Below are 20,305 nucleotides of genomic sequence, written 5' to 3'. Positions count from 1 at the left end.
GAAGTTGGTTTAAAAACCTGCAGAGATACAGGGCAGTATCAGAGGCTGAATTTCAGCGAGCAGTGGCTCTAATGTACCCCCCAACCCATCACCCAGCAGCTCAGCTCCACTATCTCTGTTTGAGGCGCATGTTTTCATCAGCTCACCACATGTTTACATCAGTTTCTACATCTCTCAGCCAGTGAGAGTTGGAAGGAGTTTGGCACCAGCTCAGACGCACCACCTCCTCCCTTCAACACATCCATTCCCTCCCACAAACACATTCCACCCTCTACTCATCGAAAGGATACCCATCTGCCCCGGAGCCAAATTCCAGCATGTTTTCTGGGAATGGAGTGCTTGGCTTTTGTGAGGCTCCCCTGAGAAGACCCAGGCCTCCTTACACAAGGGTCGAAAAAACGGTAGAAATTATTGAGGGAGCAGACTTGTGAAGTCTTTCTTTTAACCCCTGGCAGGTACCGCAGGGCTATTATCAACATGTTAATAGAAGAGACGGAACTGTGTGACACAGCAGGGACGGTTAGGGTTTCAGAGGTGTACATCTTCATGAACGGTCCGTGTTACATCAGCCATGTTTTGACATCACACATTGTTGAATATTCATTAAGAGACACAATCGGTTTGGATCAAAACCCTTGGAAATGACAACCAGAGGTTATTCTGACACTTGCACCCCTCTGTGTGACACACAGATGATACTCTGCATCATGTAAATGTTTTATTTCTGTCTTTTCTTTCAGAACAGGACCATTTAAAAGAGAGCTCAGTAGTGAAGACATGGGCAAAATACTCCTTCCATCTCAATCATGACAGATTGTTCTGAAACAACAATCAGGGGTGATACTGACACCAGCATTCCTCTTTGTGATATCTTGGGAAATACGCCAGTCCAAATTCTCTTTTTTGTTTTAATTGAGGGGGAGCTCTCAGTCGAGGGTACGTGTATGAGATACTACATTCCACTCAGCTCAATCAAGCAGGCATGAGAAGATGTCAGAGAGGCCGCCTGAGGCTGCTCTGGTATGGTTCACTCTTATCTGCACAGATGAACCCCTTCTGGCTCTGACCTGGCAACCATCAGGCTCCTCCAACACTGAGCTCACAGCCTCTAATGAAAAAAGTGCAGATCAGTAGTAGGAGCACTCACATGCTACCACTTCACATTAGGCAGCTTTCTGTGTGGCAACAGGAAGCAATCGCTCAAATTTATGTCCATAAAGCCACAGACCATTTCAGGGTCTTGTAGTATCAATGATCTGGTATTTTTGTGTCTGAAAGACAGAGTTTTTGGTCTGTGTGTTGCAGCTTGCATTGGATGGTGGTGAACTAGATACATTTACCCTCGAATACTGCCTTTAGCAAAAATTTTCAGGCACTTCTACCACAATTTTTTTCCCTTGTTTCTGGTGTTTCATGGTTGTCACTTTGATCCAATTAGACAATCGTACAAAGACAAAATGTAAAGTTGTATGTAAGGGTTTACCGTTTCCTTAATAACAGGTGCTCATTATGAATTTGGTACAAACAACATGTTTCAAAAAACCTAAATAACAAAATATAATTCAACAATCTCATCAGGATGTCTCCAAACATCACCATTACATGATATGATAAGAATATTTGAACTGATCAACTCGTCTGATTACACCATTGTACGTGACCTGAATAATATATAAAGGTTTCGCAGCGACATGTGCTGCCATTCAAACAACTTCTCTTTTTGGGAGGGCCTTGCTTATTTTAGCAAGACAATTCAAAACCACATTCGGTGCGAATTGAATCAACATGGCTCCGCTGTAAAAGTCTGAATGCTGAACTGACGTGCCTGCAAAGTTCCCAAACAGGGTGTTAAAAAAAAGAAGTGGTAAACACAGTGGTAAATGTGCCCCAGTCCCAAAATTTCTGAAATGTGAGATAAATTTTAAATTGTGTATATAAAGTATTTTTTAAAACCAATCAAGTGACAATTTTACAACATTTGATATATTATGATTCCAAAATTTTCTTTTGGATCTAGGACTGAAGCAATATGCAAATCCTGACATGATGTTTTCAGTTACGCATTACAAATTTCCTTAAATCTTCTTCTAAAGTTTTTTATTACTATGCTTTTTCAAACCAATTTGCTTTTTAATCTAACTAAATTAACCGGACCATTTCTTGTGAATGCTTTGAAAAAGCTTGTCACCTCTCAAAATGATGACTTAGACAGATGATGAAAGACAAATTTTTCTCTCAAACATGAAATCTATAAACCTATTTGCAGGTCAACCATCTAAAATGGGACATAACGCAGAGAGAGATTACTGCAGGTGTTTTGCTTGTTACAGAACATCTTTACGTTGTGTCATTGCTGGTTAAATAAAAGAATCTGAATTTCATCTAACACTTGAGCTGGTGCCAAATGTTACAGAGACTGCAGTAGTTCCATTACACTATGTATGAATTGCTTCATCATGAGAGCTCATGAGCAGTGTGACAGCTCCACATTAGAATATAATTTAACTTTTGTTTCCTCCACGCCATATTGCTTATCAAATGTGCCTCCTAATGCTTCACAGTGCATGCATTGCAGCATGTCAACCCAGCTGCTGTACGCCAAAGGAAAGAGGCAATGAAATAATTTCCTGTGAGCACCTCTCTGTTTGGCACCTCTCACAAGGGCAAAATAGAAGAGGACAAACTTCTGAGAGCTGCTTGGATCCTTGAACCCTGTTTTCTAATGAACCTCAAAACATGCATTAGATGAGATGTTAGATTAACTCCGTATTCATAATGAAGCTGTTCCTTCAAGGCAGACATCCTTATTGATTGATGTAATGAAACATTTTGTCTGTCATGGAAGTCTCAGACAGATCCATCAGCCCTGAAGCTCATTTATCACAAATATCGGATTTTGTTTAATTTTCATGACCATATTTGCATCAATGAGCTTGTGCAGCATCTTTGCCTAAACCCCAAAGTATATTCACACATGCCGTCCATGATCCAGTCGTTGCCCAATGTCAAGAATCTCTAAATCCATAGAAAGTCTTATACAGCAAATCCATACTCAGTGTATCAATACTCTCTATCTAAACCCACTGAAAACATTATATGGGATCAATGAATACAGCCTCGAGGCCTGAGATGTTCTATTAACAGTCTCACACAGCCATTTAAATCAGTGGGAAGAGATCGATTCTGAGTCATCCAGTGTATCAGTGATGGTTAGTTTTCATGACACGGATGGAAGTATGAATAAAATTGCAACAGTCTGCAGCTGGAAAATTGTTTTACCATTTAAAAACAAGCAGTGAAAAAAAAAAAACATGAAACAGTGGCATAGTCAAGATAAGGCTGTAACAGTGTGTGTTTGGGCTTCTAAAGAGCGAAAATCGCTTTCATATTGAAAAGTGTCAGATTCGATTCCAAAAAATCAGAAGCAGCAAGCATTCGGAGTGAAAACCCTCTAAAACAACACTGACATTCGGAAAGCATTAAATCACGAAAACCGAAAGAAATCATTTTACTGTCATGCTGTTTAAAATGTGACATCATGGATGTGATATACTTCAAATCTTCTTTAATACAGCCTTTTTGGAAATTACGTTTTCCTTTCGGGTAGAAAGAGCACGCTACGATTCAGAGAGGACCTACCTTTTGATTGACACGTCACAAGCTCTGAGACATGCATCTATGGATCTTTTCTGATATCTGATGCGCACTTTGGACATCTGGTTTCAAAAGGTGCAAGATACAGATTTCAAAAAAGCTAAACTCAAGGCTTCAAAACAGGAGTCCTTATAGCAGCTCGTGAATTCCCATTCACCTTTTTTATTGTCTCAGAATAAAAAAAAACCTGTAAAGCACGTGTATTTTGCAAAAAAATGTCAGTTTTGAACGGTCGCGGCCTGTGATTTCCTTTTTGTCATCTGTTCACTTCTCACTCTTCAGTTACCTTGCATTCTGTTTCAGTTTGAAGATGAAGTCTTCTGTGTGTGTTCTGGTCTGTTAACTTCCAGAATCCCACCTTGTTTTCGCATGGTTTCGGTTCACCTGAAGCTTGTTTTTGATCACCTCCGAGCAGCTGTAGCTCAGGAGGAAGAGCAGTCGTCCACCAATCAGAAGGTCGTGGTTCGACTGCATGTCAAAACATCCTTGACACTGAACCCCATGTTGCCTACCGATGCATCCATAGGCGTATGAATGGTTAAAAAGCTTGTAGTTATGTACAGACTTCAGACATGCTGTATGAGTGTGGGAGAATGTGGCATGTAGTGTTAAAAGAGCTTTGAGTGGTCAGCTAGACTAGAAAAGTGCTACACAAGTGCAGTCCATTTACCATTTCACCTCCCTCAGCATATACTCTGGTGGTTTTCCTTTGTTCAGACCCAGATCCTCATCGTTATTTCACAGTCTCTGTTTCTTCTGCCCTTAGTCCTGCATTATGCTCCATTTCCTCCTTTCCTCAGGTACTCTCACAGAATCCAAAGACCTTGAGCAGTGGTAATCTCTTTAGGAATATCATTTTCCATGCCAACAAGACTAGCTAATTCCCCAAAAGAAGCTGATTATAATAGTTTTAATATATTAGTTGAGATTGGCAAATAATGTTCATTATTCATAAAACATTTTTTTTCAAAATCTTATTTTTCTATCCCAATGATTATATATTCCATGCTTTTTTTCTGCAATATTGCTAAGAATGTAATGTATAATATAAAATGTAATATGTTCAATAATCCAGCGCAGGGGTGCACAGTCATATTGAAAGAATGCACACCCTATTTCAATTCTTAAATTGGAATTTTCAATTCAAACCTCTGGTCCTTACTAGGTCTTAACAACTTCAGATGAAAAGCAGCACATGACTTGTTACATTGTGTCTTTTTTTTGTTTTTTTTGTTTAACAAAAACTGAGCAAAAAAGCAGAAGCAGTGTTTGAAAAACTATGTCTGTCATTACTGCTTCTATAGAAATGGAAAGATTAAGCAGCAGCCAGATGCTGATAATCGAGTGCACTTGATTAACTTATCATCAGGAACTCTGAGCACTTCTATGAAAGTAGAGATTTTAAACAGCAGAGATTTTGCTGGTCTGGAGCATCCGGGTTCATGTTCACAAAATGTCAAGGAGGAAAGACATCAGCACAGCAGAAGCAACTGTTGCTGTGCATCAAATCAAATCAAGTCAAATTTATTTATATAGCACATTAAATATACAAAACAATTCAAAGTTCTTTAATAAAATAAAAGCATTGCAGCAGGGAGTGGAAGAAGCATTAAAAATACATAAAAGAATATAAAGAGAAACAAATAAAATAATTTAAATTAATTTAAAAACAAGCAACAGTCCAGATAAATTAAAAGATATCGTGCAGATATCATGCATAGACACATGAGAAAATAAATGTTTTTAACCTGGATTTAAAAATGTCTACATTTGGTGAAAGTTTAATCTCCACTGGCAGTTTGTTCCACTTGTTTGCAGCATAACAGCTAAATGCTGCTTCTCCGTGTTTAGTCTGGACTCTGGACTGGACCAGCTGACCTGAGTCCTTGGATCTAAGAGCTCTGCTGGGTTTATATTCTCTGAACAGATCACAGATGTATTTTGGGCCTAAACCGTTCTGGGATTTGTAAACCATCAGCAGGCTTTTAAAATCTATTTTGTGACTGACTGGAAGCCAGTGTAAAGATTTTAAAACTGGTGTGATGTACAGATCTCTTAGTCCGGGTTAAAACTCTAGCAGCAGCGTTCTGGATGAGCTGCAGATGTTTAATGCTCTTTTTGGGAAGTCCAGTTAAAAGAGCATTACAGTAATCGAGTCTACTGGAGATGAATGCATGGATGAGTTTCTCCTGGTCTTTTTGGGAGAGGAAACCTTTAATCTGAGTTTTCAATCTGGGAAAACCATTTCCAAACTATTTGGAATTCATCATTCTACAGTGAGAAAGATTATTCACAGGTGGAAAATATTCTGTCTATTAGCAATTTTCCCAATAGAGGAAATCCCAGCAAGTTCACCTCATAGCCAAAAAGTGCAACGCTCAGAGAAATTGCAAAAGATCTTAGAGTAGTATCTCAGACTGTATAGTCCTTAGTTGGCATGTTAAATCTTAAAGTTCATGAAAACAGAAAAGACGAAACAATGGTTTATTTTGAAGGGTTGCCTCTTCCATCCAAACAGAACATGGCTTCCTCGCTAAAGGTGGTTCAACAAGCTGTGAATGATGGGCAGTGTTTAATTTTTCCCACCATGCTAATATATTTAAGCTTAGTTTTATTTCAATGAAGAATGACATGATGTAATATGTGGTGTTCCGAGGTTGTGTTTGTCTAATTTTAAGACCCGGTAAGGATATTATTGTCAATATTTTAATTGAATTATCACAAATAACCAGAAATGATTTGGTTCAGTCACACTACTACCACCAGCTAAGTTTCAAGCAACAGCAGCCAGATATTTTAAGGGTCATATATGATGTCCCTTTTCAACATGTTAAAGTCTCACGTGTCTCCAGAATCTGACTTTCAGGCGTCAAAATGCCACAGCGATCATTCGGCAGTGCCTGTCTAACACTTGCAAGACTTTTTAGTGTCCACAGCTTTAAATGTAACAGCAGCACTTTCAGAAAGGAGGCAACAATGTTCCATCCATCCATTTTCTATACCCACGTCATCCAATTCAGGATTTCCATCCGGTGAAAAGCAGGGTTGATGGGTTGCCAGTCCACCACAGCCCAGCAAACATGACTGAAGCAATAGTAGTAAACTCATGGATAACTCATAGCAGAAGGAAGCTGGCAACTATGCCATACAATGCACAAAAGTTCTACTTTTTCTGGAATTAACTGTATTGTGTGCATTTGTGCTCATCCATTAAGGTTTTGTCCTCAGAGAAAATTCTGTAACTCAGTGGAGGCTAGCCTCCTCCTAGCTTGGATGAAACTTCTTCAAGTAGCCTATGTGGTGCATTTTTATTAGCATAGCCAGCTAGTGCTAGATGAAGGGAAACTGTACATAATCCAGAGGACTACAGGCGTATGATTGCACTGCTTCAGCGTGGTTATCTGAGCATGAACGGTAGTTTGGCGACATGGTCGAACTCCTGAAACTGATGCTAACTATTCTCAAGTGTTTCTGCTGAAAGGTTTTTCTCTTATTTGAAATAAGTGAAAGCATAGTTTTATGACAAAACACAGACATTTGTTTTGAAGGTATGTGGCCATAAAGACTGACAACCCGTTGACTCAGTTTTAATGAAGGAGTTGAAGAGTGGGGAGGAGAGTGAACTTCTACAAGAAGCATAACTGTTGAGTCAGAATGTTTTTCTCCCTCATCAAATTGGCTTATTTGATGAGATGCATAACTCTTTTTTTTCACATACACAGATCAAAACATTGGGTTCAGAAGCTGGTGCTCGTGTTAATATGCAATCATTTGGATTTTTATGTCTGCTACTTTTGGCTTTTATTGATAAATGTTTCTTAGACTGTTGAGGCCCAATGATTCTGGTGTTGAGTCAGTGGGTCAGAATGATGCAAGTATTGCTTTGAACATTACTAAAGTCATGTTTTCATCTGATTGAGCCTTCAGTTCTTTGATATTGTTGTGGGATATACTTGTACCATCTAAAGAAAAAAACTTTTAGGAGTCAGGGAAATAAGCCACATGACCTGACACCTGGGGCTGACTCTGTTGGCCTAATGATGGTACAGGAAGCATACTGAACAAAGAATAACTAGAGAGTCTTAACAATGGACTGCCCCCGCCCAGTGAAAAACAGAAATGACTGTTCCTTGTGACTTCAGCTCCTGTTTGTTCCTCCATCATTCCTTGTGAGCGGTAATTGCACAGCGAAACATCCTGTTTTGAGTTACCTAACTCAATAGAGTTACAGCAGCGATAAACAATAAGAATATTTCCTAAGCTGTGTAATGGCAAGTAATGCAGGGAAATGGGTTGTGACAGAAGAATGTGGCAATTGTTTTGAATGTAACCCAACATCCTTTAAACCCAGTGTACAACATTCATAATTTTTGTCCTAAAAAAATGGTCAAGCTGACGTGCTGTATTGTTCATACTGCTGTAAAGGCGACAGCCCCCAAAGGACGTCACAGATTAATTGATAAGATTCCAACAGAGGTGGTGGGGGCTGATTTATGCTTGGGACTTGCTCAGGGGGCGGCTTGGGTCAAGGAGAAAAACAGTGGCCAAGGTTGTCTGCGAGACCCGATTAAGTGTGCCGACACAGCCTGTCACTGAAAATAGAGCCTCAACAGTTGGAGCTCGCAGGCCCACCAGATATTAAATCTCAAGTTCAACACATTTTCAAACACACATAAGAGCATCAAAACCCTTCACAACAAAAAAAAAAGAGAGAAAGAAAGAAAAATCATAGAGGCTACAGCATCAAGAGGAGGAAAACCTATTATGACAACAGGAAGTGAGGTAAAGCAGCAGGTGTTGCTTCCTGCTGCTGAGATGTGAGGAGGAAGAAGGCTGGGAGACTAAAGCAGAGGGGATGGTGGGATGGGGTGGGGTGGGGTGGGATGGGGTGGGGTGGGGTGGGGTAGGGACGGGCTTGGGATTTGGATTAGCAGATGGTGTTCTCTCAATGTGAAGGGAAGTGGAGCTGGGCAAAGATATGAGGGGAATGGTAAAGAGCGCAGACAGAGGAGGAAGGATGTAAGTTAGCCCCGAGGGGAGGATGAGGTAGAGGGGTTATTCACCGACTGGGCTGAGCGTCCTCAATGCAGCCTGGAGGGGGGGTTCAGAGGATGTCTCAGAAAGCAACTTTGGCAGAATGAAAAGGTGTAGTAATATAGTGATGAAGAAATCGTGTCATAACTAAGGATGTGTGGATGTACTTTGAAAGAGGAGGTTGAGATTTTTTGTCAAAATGTTTTAATAAATAAACATGATTGTTTTATTTTTTTTTAAAGTTGATAAGAAACCTAATGTATAAATATGTATATTCTTGTTGTATTTTTTTTTGTATATTCCTATTGTATTTGTGCACATACTGCCCTTTTACTTTATAGTGCCTCTTTTACTTTATTGTGCCCTTTCAATCTATCGGCATTCTTGCGGACAGCAAAGGAAGAATCTCATTGTACAGGAACATGTACAAGTACATGTCACATGTATTGAATCGCTTGAATCTAATGCCTTCTCCCATTTCTTTAGTAAATCGAAGAAGCTGATTGGATTTGCTTAGTGTTAAGACCGTAAGCAGGGGGACACAGCAAGCCTGGCCCTGCCTTCATAACAACAGATAGCTACTACTGTCTCTAAATCTCAGTTTCTAACCTTTTCGCATCCAGACACAACTCTGTTAAAGTTGTTTTTTGTAACTAAGTGGAATTTCTTATTCAGAAAGGGAAAATATCCCCATCATGCCTTAAAATGGCTTGGGTATGACTCTTCATATTATGATCTGTATATTACATTACATTAATTCAAAAGGCGTTTTTCTCTAAAGCGACTGACAAGTGAGGGACACTTTGGGGTGCAATTCGTGGTTAGGTTTTCAGAGGATAATTTGAGATGGAGACTTGGAAATTGAGGATCAAACCAGCAATAAAACTAGAAATTTTCCAGCTGAAAGATGACCACTTCACCTCCTACACAACCACTGAGCTACAGCCGCCCAGTATATACGAACATTTGCTTTGCCTCACCCTTCTGCCACATGCAGACACATGCATTGTGTAGCGGGCAAACCACACTATGAAATCATGTCTCTGCTTTTTCTCCATGTAACAAATAAAATAAGAGTCCATGGTGTGTGTGTGGGGGGGATGAAAGACATAGAAGGGGGTACAGCAAAGTGGAATAGACTGATGGAGACACACGAGAAGACACAAACACAACAGAAAAAAATGCTTAAAGATAGGAGCAAAACAGCAGTAGAGACCCCTAATTATCCTAATAATGGGCCTATAAGTTTGTGGTGATAGTTTTGCTTATGACTTTTCTGTAAATCTGTAATTCATGTCATTGGTGCACTGCAGTCCCGAGATTGAAATATTCAGCCATGGTGTTGACTGATTGTGTTGACTGACTCTTTAAACTTGTTAAGCAGGTAGTTTGATACAGCAGTTATCACTTTTGAGGGTTTTCCTATTGTTACAACAAAAAAGCATAAATGATTGTTGACTGCCTCTCCACTCTCAGCTGTGTTGTGAGACAGAGATGAGAAGCCGCAGCCACGATTATCCAGCCGAGCGTCTTTCCTGCTCATTTGAAAATGCATTTAAGATCTTGGAGTTGGAAAGTTCATGAGGCAGTGTTCTTTAAGCTGGTTTTCAGTGGCACAATCTGTAAATAGCCTCTACTTAATTATGTTCTATAGAATGTTTTCCGGTGTGCTTCTCATTCATCCATTCACTTTAACTTTCATACAATGCTTACAGAGCATATTTGGGGGGATTGTGAGGTTTGAAAGGGATATGTAAATGTTACTAGGTCCAATATAATAAGATTGCTTTTTTAACTTTCTACATAAAGAATGACGAGGGTACTTATTCAGACATGATACAGAGTCAGTTGCTGACACATTAATGGAATAGATTGCTCGTCTAAAATGGGCTTTATTGAGCTTTGGAGGTAATGATGAATGAATTTTGTCATATCAGGGCAAAGTGGAGCAAGCTACTGCTATTGTTCCTTGTTTCTAGTCTTTATGAAAAGATACGCTATCCAGCTGCTGACTGCTCCTTTACTGAAATTGCTATCCACTCTCATCTCAGTGGCAAGAGAATAAACTGATGCATTTCCCAGCACGTCAAACTATTCCTCAAAAACTCTCAGCGCTGCTCTTCTTGGAATTTGCATAGTTACCTGGGAGTGCCTGTTTTCGAGGAATAGCTGCTGAAAAGTGTAATCAGCTTTGTGTTGAACAAAAAGCAGGTGTGTGAAGCGGCTGCATATAGGGGAAGGAGCTCAGAAGCGAGAAGGTGGCTGAGGAGGGGAGAGGAGGTAAGGAGGGCTTCACTTTCTTTTTACTACCTCCCTTAAAAAAGAAAAAGAAAAAGTGAGGATTAATCCCAGAAATAGATTTAGGCTCAAAGTGGCAGAATCCAAGCTGTTCCTTTTGCCATACGGCAGCTGTCTTCAAATGTCTGGGATGACACAGCAAGCATCCTGTTTATTGACTAGCAGCAGGAAATGCTTTCAATGCTAACAATGTGTGCTACTTACAAGTCTCCTAGCTGCTGCTTCCCTTTTTTAACCTCATGCCCTACCCCCCAAAAAATAAGAAAAAGGCAAAGGGAGGGATGTTCACCCCAAAATGAAGCAGGCAAAGCGGTGCATCAATATTCATTCATGCAGAACATACATTGTCAAGTAGAAATAGAGAAGGCGATGAGTGCTGCATTTATTTGTCATTTACCTCCTGGTATGCTAATATAATGAGGTCTGCACTCCAAATAACCAAAGTCTGCGTGAATACTGATTCTGAGCCATGTTTCCAAATGCAACTGGCTCACAGAGAACACAAATACTGCCTTTGGGGTTTTTTCTTGCCCCTCGAGAGAATACTTAGTGATAATAGTGGGCTATGTTTTCCTTTGAGGCAGAGGAAAGAAAATTATATTATTCCATCAGCATAAGGTTATTGCATTATGGGTTCCTTACGTACTTCAATAAGCAATAAATCTTAAAGCAGAGCACCAGGAAAGTTGCACAAAGGTAGAGCTCATCATTGCTTTATTGATGACAGCTGTGAAACGATCTGACAGTCATGGCGGTTGTTAGATGGTAGATGAGCGGCTCAACAGGGACTGGAAATTTTTCAGAGGGTCAGAACATGTGGGGAATTGTGGAAGTTTTATTCTTGATTTCTTTCGTTTATTTTTTGCTAAAGATAGGAAGTCGTGGCCCCTAAACAGGATAAAGCAGGTATGGAAAATTATTGAATGAAAAAACACTATAGCTTTCAAGTTAAAGATGTTATGCAATGGATAAACTAACTTTGGATAACTAACTAACTTAAAACAACGTTTTTTTTCTCTTGGAACTGAAGATCCATTGAAGATCAAATGATCCAAAAGCACAGCAAAAATTACAGATCAAGCCTGTAACTGAGAACAGATCAGAGCTTAGTTTTTTCTTCTTTCCTCTCCAATTAATCATCTTAAGACCCCTCATATTTACCTTGTGTCTGTGTATAAAAATGTCTATAAACCAGCTGCAGCAGCTATAACAGCAACATGCTTTTTACTGAAGCTTCAATATTAACCATCTTATTTGGTCATTTATAAAATAGACCCATCAGAGGCACAACCAGTACTTTCACTGTGCTGAAGCTAATGTATTTCCATTTACATTAATTAGTATTTTTTTGATTAATGCTTTTTACTAGTATTGGAGTATTTTTACATTGACATATTAGTGTAGCACCTCATTTAGGTAAAGGACCTGAATACTTTGTCCACCACGGGCTGATGGCTTTTCCCCTGTAAGTAGCCTTAATGAGGAAACTTTGATCCGATTCTGCTGCTTTAGCAGCGGGGAAAGAATGAGCAAACTGTATTGAAATGGATAATGGGAAAAACAGAGTTACCATTTTCCATGGTCAGAAAACTACAGTCCTTTCAGGGATTCCTGAGTTCATTGCCAGTACAGAAGCACATACATGCCTGTAGAATTTTAAGAAGTGCATAAAACAGCATGGCACACTGGTGCAGCTACATCTCTTATTGGCACTATGTAGGCAGCATGGTTTCCTAATAACATGTCACACTGGGTGAGTCAGGCCGTGAGTCAGGCCTCAAGGGGTTACGCCAGGACACTGGCCGTCTGCATCATCTCAACCATAATGAACCCTTAAGCTACAGCGATATGATAGCACTACACTACACTATTCTTGGCCCATGTGTGAACGGCTTTGTATCGGCTTATGATGATGTCTAAATAGAAATGTGGCCTTGACATCTTGTTTCGAACAGAAAATTGGACATCTTTGTTTAGTGAGAGTGTGAATTTTCTGTGCTTTTGTTCTATTTTTCTGATCTGCCCTTCGACTCGGTTTCTGTCTTGCTTTTTATGCAATAGTTTCCCCCCCTTTTTAAACTGCTTATATAAAAAAAAACAGAGAACTGTTGGTCACAAATGTCATGGTAGTAATTAAAGCACGTGTCAGAGCTGCTTTCTCTATTCAGGAAAAAGCCCTGAGCTTTCTGTGTGTAAGTGACATTGTTTATGTTTCACTTATCTCTGGCAGATGTTAGCTGAGTGAAATTGAATTCCTGGCAATGAGGGGAAAGAGATCAGGGTGCACATCCTCTTTTATGTCTGGGGACAGGATTTCTCCTGGCCGGCCTTGATCCCTAGATTGTCTGCCCTGCAAGGCTATTGGTGGATGATGGCAAGGGTCGGGGGTGAAACCGGCTTTTCCTGAGTCGCAGGGACAAGGAACCACTGCCAGCTTGTTGGTTTCACTCAGATAACAACATCTTAAGCTAACAGAGCAGAAATTATGCAAAATAAAGCAAATAATATGAACGGTGATTCAAATCAGCAATGTAATTCTGTCAGCAGTAACAGCAATGGCGAATGAATTACATATTTCAGCGTCTCCACAAAGTACCTCAGTTTGAGTAAAACACATCATAGTGGGTTTATAGTTTCATATTTCTGCTTTTTTTCTCCCCACATTATCAGGCTGGACTTGTAAATCTCCCTGAAAGATAAATCCTGCAGTGACAAAATGTAGTCAGTCAACTTTATTGGATTTTTCAGACTGGTGTGAAAACTGCGAGATGAAATCGCTGCTCGCAAATAAAAACCCAGCAGAGCCCCCCGAGTGAAAGGCTTTGCCCGTATGCTGAATAGTGCGCATTTATCTCAGGACTCTGGGCAGCTGTTTCTGCTGCAGCTGAGCATTTCCCCAGAAAATTGTTGGTTAGATGATGCAGCATCACTTTACTGTAAAAGCAATTGAGAGTGGGGGAGACAGAGAAAGGAAAAGTAAGGAGAGCAATTTGATGTCATTTGCTGAGAGGCCAGTCTCATGTGTAGGCGCTCTGTTTCCTCTTGTTTACCCCGAGCTGTTTCTCAACCCAGGATAACAACCCTGAACAAACATGACTATCAGCTGATATTGCAGAGGTCTCCACAAGCCCGAGCAGATGACACTCATTTCTAGCGCAGGTCAGAAAGATACAGAGGCAGCAGTTTCACAACAACATATCTCTGGCTTCGTTATGCTTGATTGAAATAACAATTTGCTTCCTCAAGAGAAAGTTGAGACCCAGGCAAAGCTTAAACAAAACAATGCACAATGACAATCATGGAAATAAGAAAGCATGAGCAGTACTGCAATATATAGAAAAAGGAAGGCGCAGAACGTTCTTAGGTCTTTACCAGCAGATTTCCTGTAGTTTCTTCCTGTTTTTCTCTGATAACTCCAATTGCCAATTATATGCTTCCTATCATCTAGGTGTTACGTAATATTCCTCAGGATGATAAAATAACAGCATTGAAATTAACCTCAGATGTTTACAGTAGCTGCTAAAATGCTGTTAATATACTCAACATGTACATTGTCCTCTCTTAAATAGAGTCTTGTGTGCTCACCATGAAAATCAATGGTGCTGGTTCCCTGCACAGCTACTGCAGACGCCACTCGTACCAATAGGTGACTTCTAAGATCAGTTAGGCCAGCAAATGCTCCGAACTGACAACTGAATAGACTGTGTGTTTAAAATTAGAAATATGATTGAAATGTAAAGCTTAATATTATGTTACCTCTCTCTTAAGCAACAACTTAAGGGTTACTCACACTTTCCTTAAGCCATATGGTCTAAGAGGGTGACTCTGCAGTTTGCATTCTGTTCCTGTTATATTTGGTGCACGCTAGAATGACTTTTTATGCTTTCCTGTTGGCAGAAAAGATCAAACCTTGAATATGCCTGTCACTCTGCTTTTATTTAAAACGATCACACGGCGAAAATGTGCAAATTTCGACGTGAACACGCCTTAATGTTAGAACTGTGGCTTTTTAAGTCCATCACCGGAGTATTCCTGCATGTTAATATAGATGAAAGGCAGTTTTTAAAAAAAGAAAAGAAAAAAAAATGTCTAAAAATGATGTCCCATGTTTTAACATTCAGTAACATTCACTTTTTTAAACTTCATTTAAAAAAAGAAAAGTAACTCCCATACCATGTTGTTAGACTCTTCCTGCTTGATAAATGCTCTAAAATCAGGGTTTCCATGAAATAAAGCTGTACACAAATCAATGCACATGCACAATAATCTATAGTAATCATAATTTCAGTTATTCACATTATCAGTTTCTAGTATGACTAAATGATCATAAACTGTGAGTCCTAAATCTTTTGTAAAGGAAGTTGTATTGCTGTTAACCGTATTTACCTGTGCAATAATAAAGAGACTGAACAATGTCACAGACTGTATGTAAAACCAAGCACGGCACAGGCTACAGTGGTGTTTTTATCAGCTCTTGTATCCTCGCTGTTTACTGACAATGTTTAGACTAATTCTCGGCTAATGTAAATTCAGACTGTGTGCCTGTATATTATCTCTGACCATGAATGGCCGAATACTGTATTTATCTGCCCTTCAACAGTACAGATGGTAGGTCCCTGAATGGAATAGCAACAGTTGGCATGCTCCCAACTTCCATGGGCCAGTTAATAAATAAAATCCCTTTACTGCAATAATTCATCCTACATATCTTGTCGGGGTATCGCACGCATATAGCAGCACGCTCCCGAAATAGCAAAGCGCATGAAGGTGCCCTCCAAGATGGCTGAATAATACGCAAATTCTGTACATTGAATAAAGACCACCAGAACTAAACCTGTTATAGTTTCAATTTGATCCCTTGTAGCATGAAGTTGACCCCTTTATCTGTGCCACAGATTGAATTGAAAGGAGGAGTTTGTGTGGAGCAGACTTATCATTCACAGCTGCTTTTAAGGGGGCCTCTGGTTTTAAATACACAGATAATGGGAGTGAGGAAGGCACATTATTAAAAAAAAAAAAAAAAAACATGGAGCGTGGAGCGTGGAGAAAAAAGGGTGGTACCATCAGTCAAACAAGACATTAGAGATTTAGATCAATCCTGTTATATGGGAAAGGGTATGCACAATGTGGCTGATCTCCATATTCATATGTGTAACTCTTTGCAGTGTCATTAATAATCCCCAAGGTAGTCTATAAACTCAGTGGTGGAGCAATGGAAATTCAATATGAGTGAGAGGCTAGTGTAAGGCTTTAAAATATGTGGGGGTTTTGATTAGGGTACATGGATGGGGAAGTGGATAAGGAGAAGATATAAAAGCAGCCACACATCTGTATCCTCACAGAAGTGCTTTTTCGAGAGTAAGATGAATATGGATTCCCATTAGAAAGCGAATAGTTCATACCCAGGTGATTTGTTACGAGGTATCAGCATCTCAAATCTCTTCCTCCAGCGCCGCCACTCTGGTGAAGTCATTTGCGGAACGAGATTCCTCCAGACACCCAGGATTAAAATGCAGTAGAATGAAGTGGCAGGTGGCAATCACTCCCCCGAAGCCGCGTTCCTCACCCCTTCCTCCCAACTCTTACTCTATTGAAGTTCAGAAAAAAAAAGAGATTTCAGGAACATCGGTCACAACCTGATGCTAATGACGTCTGATGAAAGGACAGGAGATGAGCGCGCGTGATGAAAATGCAAGCAGGTGCCCCAAGCAAGCATCAACAATGAGGCGTTATAACGAGACTCCATAAATAATAACCAGACACTGCTTGAGCACTTTGTGACAAATGCTTTGCAGCGTGCCCCGACGCGGCTTGGTTTGGGTAACAATGCTCACCTGGAGGAAGGAACACGGGTTGTATTTTAGGTTGGGAGTGAAAGATGCTCTCCCAGCACAAGAAGCATTGACCTGGTTTCTCAGAATAGAGCCATTAAATACGGTGCAAAGTGCTGAATTTGCCAGGTCGAGTTTATAAAAACTTTTTCCCTTTAAACTTAACCACGGATGCTATCTGTCGCATCACCCACTCTCCGTGGCCTCAGCTCCCAACTGAATGGCAAGCCAGAGTTGGCATGTTTGCACAAGGAAAAGATATTTTGAGGTCACAAGTTTGTCAAACAGAAAGAAAAGCCGCCATTCAGCCAGGCACCCACGGACGGACAATGGGATGAAGATGGAGATTGCGAATGGACGACACTGCTGACCTCAGTCCCTCTGCCACATTCACGACTCCATTTACCTCCATATCACTTCATACCACTTCTGTTTTCACACCAAATCAATAGGAACCCTATAGAATGGCTGACTTTGAATTAGCTAGAAAAGTAATGACAAAAAATATCAATAGGTGTAGATAATGTGGCTGCAAATGTCTTTATTGCCATGCCTGTAATGGAAAGCCATTATCATTTTACTGCTGAATTCCCTAACCAATTGTAATTGCAATATTATAGCCTTTTGCAGTTGTTATATTTTTACTGATGCAGCTTCTATATTTCCTATGAGTGGAATGAGCCAGTGCAGTGATTTCCCCAGTGCACTCTGTATATGAAAGTAACTGTTTAAGACATGTTTCAATACAAAGTATGTGAAAAAAGAGGCAAGTTTTCTTTTCCCTTTTTGGCATTTGCCCCCTGTTTTTTTTTTTGTGACAAGTCTCAACCAAGCTCCCTGGTGCAATTCCTCCCGTCAATCTGCACAGTGCGTCCCTCTCGCCATGTTTTGTTTGCAGACGATAAGGCAAGAGTTCCTCGGCTTTTGTTGTACATGTGCACAGCTTGCGTGCATACGTGTGTGTGTATGCGTGCGCGTTTTTCACAGTGAACTGTGATGATAATTCCCACCATGCACCTCAGATATGCAGGTGTTTGTGTGTGTTTGCGCACGAGCACCTTCCCTCAGAATGGGGCCTCCAAGAAAAACAGCAAGGGCCAAATGTAAACATGTTCACAGCACAGACTGATGAGTGTGAGGCAGAGTTATATAAGCCAGTGTTTTTCGGCCAGGGGGAGTGTTTGGAAGTTGGCACAACACACTTGATGTAAGTGCTTGAGAGAGATATATAACACCGGCCGACTGTCAAAACACCTGACATGTTGCAACATGGTGCATTTGCACTTGAATGTGTTCACATGAGGTTTCTATTGGACAGTAATTCAAGTATGTTGCGCAACATACTGGCATGATAGCAGGAGTTGCAATGACAGATGTGCACCAGGGCTCTTTCATTATAGTACATTTACAATCAATGCTGCTTTGTGTAGTTTCACTTTAAAGGCAGCAGACTGAGTTTCTTCATCACAGGTGGAGCTCATAACAATAGCCACAAGGCTTTTTTCAGTTGTTGCTCTGCCAATTAAAGCAGCTCATCAGAGACTGACGGTGGGACTGTTCTTTGTCTAATTAGTAGCCAAAGGCTATCTGTGAGTCTCAATGCTCTGCCTATGGCATGATCCTTCATATGAGCAAGTAATCACAAGTCCAGTCTACTAATCCTCTCAAGAATTTTTCATGACTTAACCAAGAGCACTGCAGGTTGACTGCTTTAATCTTTATTGTTTAACTCTTTATATCGGTATCTTTGTAAATCAAAATGTGTTGGAACAACTACTCCAAGGCTTAGATTAAAGCCTTACTTCTCTTTGAAAGGGTGGTTCGCTGGTGTTTCATCCTGACTCTGCAGAATGATGAGCAATATGCCTTAAATCCAAATGGCCGCCAAGTATTCCTTATTAATCTAGTGTGTTGTGTCATCTCACATTACACAGTGAATCGTCACTTAAGGTCACTTCTTTTTTTGTCGTACAGCACATGGAAATAAATTCACACAGGAGCAAGGGCGTCACTGCATTTTGTGAAATAGTCACCTATTGACTGTTGCGTGTCATTCGGCAGTAAAAAAAAAAAGCAGTTAGAGGGGTTGGAGGAGGGCACTCGGGATCAAGGTCCTTCCAGATAACTTTACTTTGAAATTCAGAATGACTTTGCATTCAGTCGCTGTATCCTTTTGCTTTCACTCACTGTTTCACCTTTATTATACACATTACAAAAGATCAGGTAACAATCTGGAACGTTAGGGCTTAAAAAACATCATGGATTTAAAAAAAAGAACTGACTCTGTAATTACAAAATGTACCAAATGTCCTTTTTTCCTGGTTTAAGGGCTGCCAATTAGCTGCCAAGCAATAAGCACGTCACCCCAAAGTATTCATGATGACCTCTGGAGATTTCAGCCATGCCTCTTTCTCTGATATGCTTTAAAGGGATAGTTCGCCTCTTTTGACATGATGCTGTATGACATCCCATTCTAGCAATATCATTTATGAACATTGACTTACCCCCCGCTGCGTATTGTGAGCCGAGTTCCAGCCTCGTTTTGGCGTTGACGAAAGTAGTCCGGCTAGTTGGCTGGGGACACAAAAATAAAGCGTTTTGCTTCTAAAAAACAATATGCGTTCAAAAGAGTAATACATTTGCATCACAAAATGGTTGTCCAGGAAAATGTCAGACCTCACAATCGCTTGGCGCTATTTTCTCTCCCTTCGTGTCACTGCGTGCTGCCACCTCCCAAAAGCCGCACCTGTTACAGTGTTTACTGCTCGGAAGCAGGGGCTGCTCGGTCTGCACTTCGGTCTGCACGGTCTACACAGCACGCAGTGATACGAAGGGAGAGAAAATAGCGCCAAGCATATTTCGTCAACGTCAAAACGAGGCCGGAACTCGGCTCACAGTACGCAGCAGGGGGTAAGAAAATGTTCATAAGCGATATTGCTAGTATGGAATGTCATACAGCTTCATGTCAAAAGAGGCGAACCATCCCTTTAACTTACTAACCGTTTGTCAATTGATTTTTCTTTGTAATCTAATTCTATTATTTATTAAGTGATTTCTCCTCAATAATGTATCCTGCAATAATATTATTTCCCTTCAGAGATGAATGAAGTATCCTTTATTCATAATTCTATTTACTTACAGCTGTCAAGCCATAAGTGGAGATTGCAGGGGAGACATGGAAGACATGTCCCCTCCATTCTGGGAAAATAGCAAATTGTCATCACAATCTCACTGTTAACACAACTGTTATGTAAATCAAAGTGCATCTGAAGTACCCATGCAAACTCTGAGAACTCTGAATCTGAGCACTGAATGATGATAAAAACTATTTAGGCAACAATGTCCCCCTCAACATTTACTCTTGAAAGTTTTTCTGCATCTCCTTAACGATAAAATGGAATGTCCTCCAATTCTTCCAGCAGGGTTTGATAAGAACTATTTTCAAACTTCAATATGCCAACTGCAAGCAGCTAATGAAAAAGTGTTGG

The sequence above is a fragment of the Odontesthes bonariensis genome, chromosome 20 (assembly GCF_027942865.1).
Source record: "Odontesthes bonariensis isolate fOdoBon6 chromosome 20, fOdoBon6.hap1, whole genome shotgun sequence".
In the NCBI taxonomy this organism is placed as follows: Eukaryota; Metazoa; Chordata; class Actinopteri; order Atheriniformes; family Atherinopsidae; genus Odontesthes; species Odontesthes bonariensis.
This window is presented reverse-complemented; position numbering follows the sequence as displayed.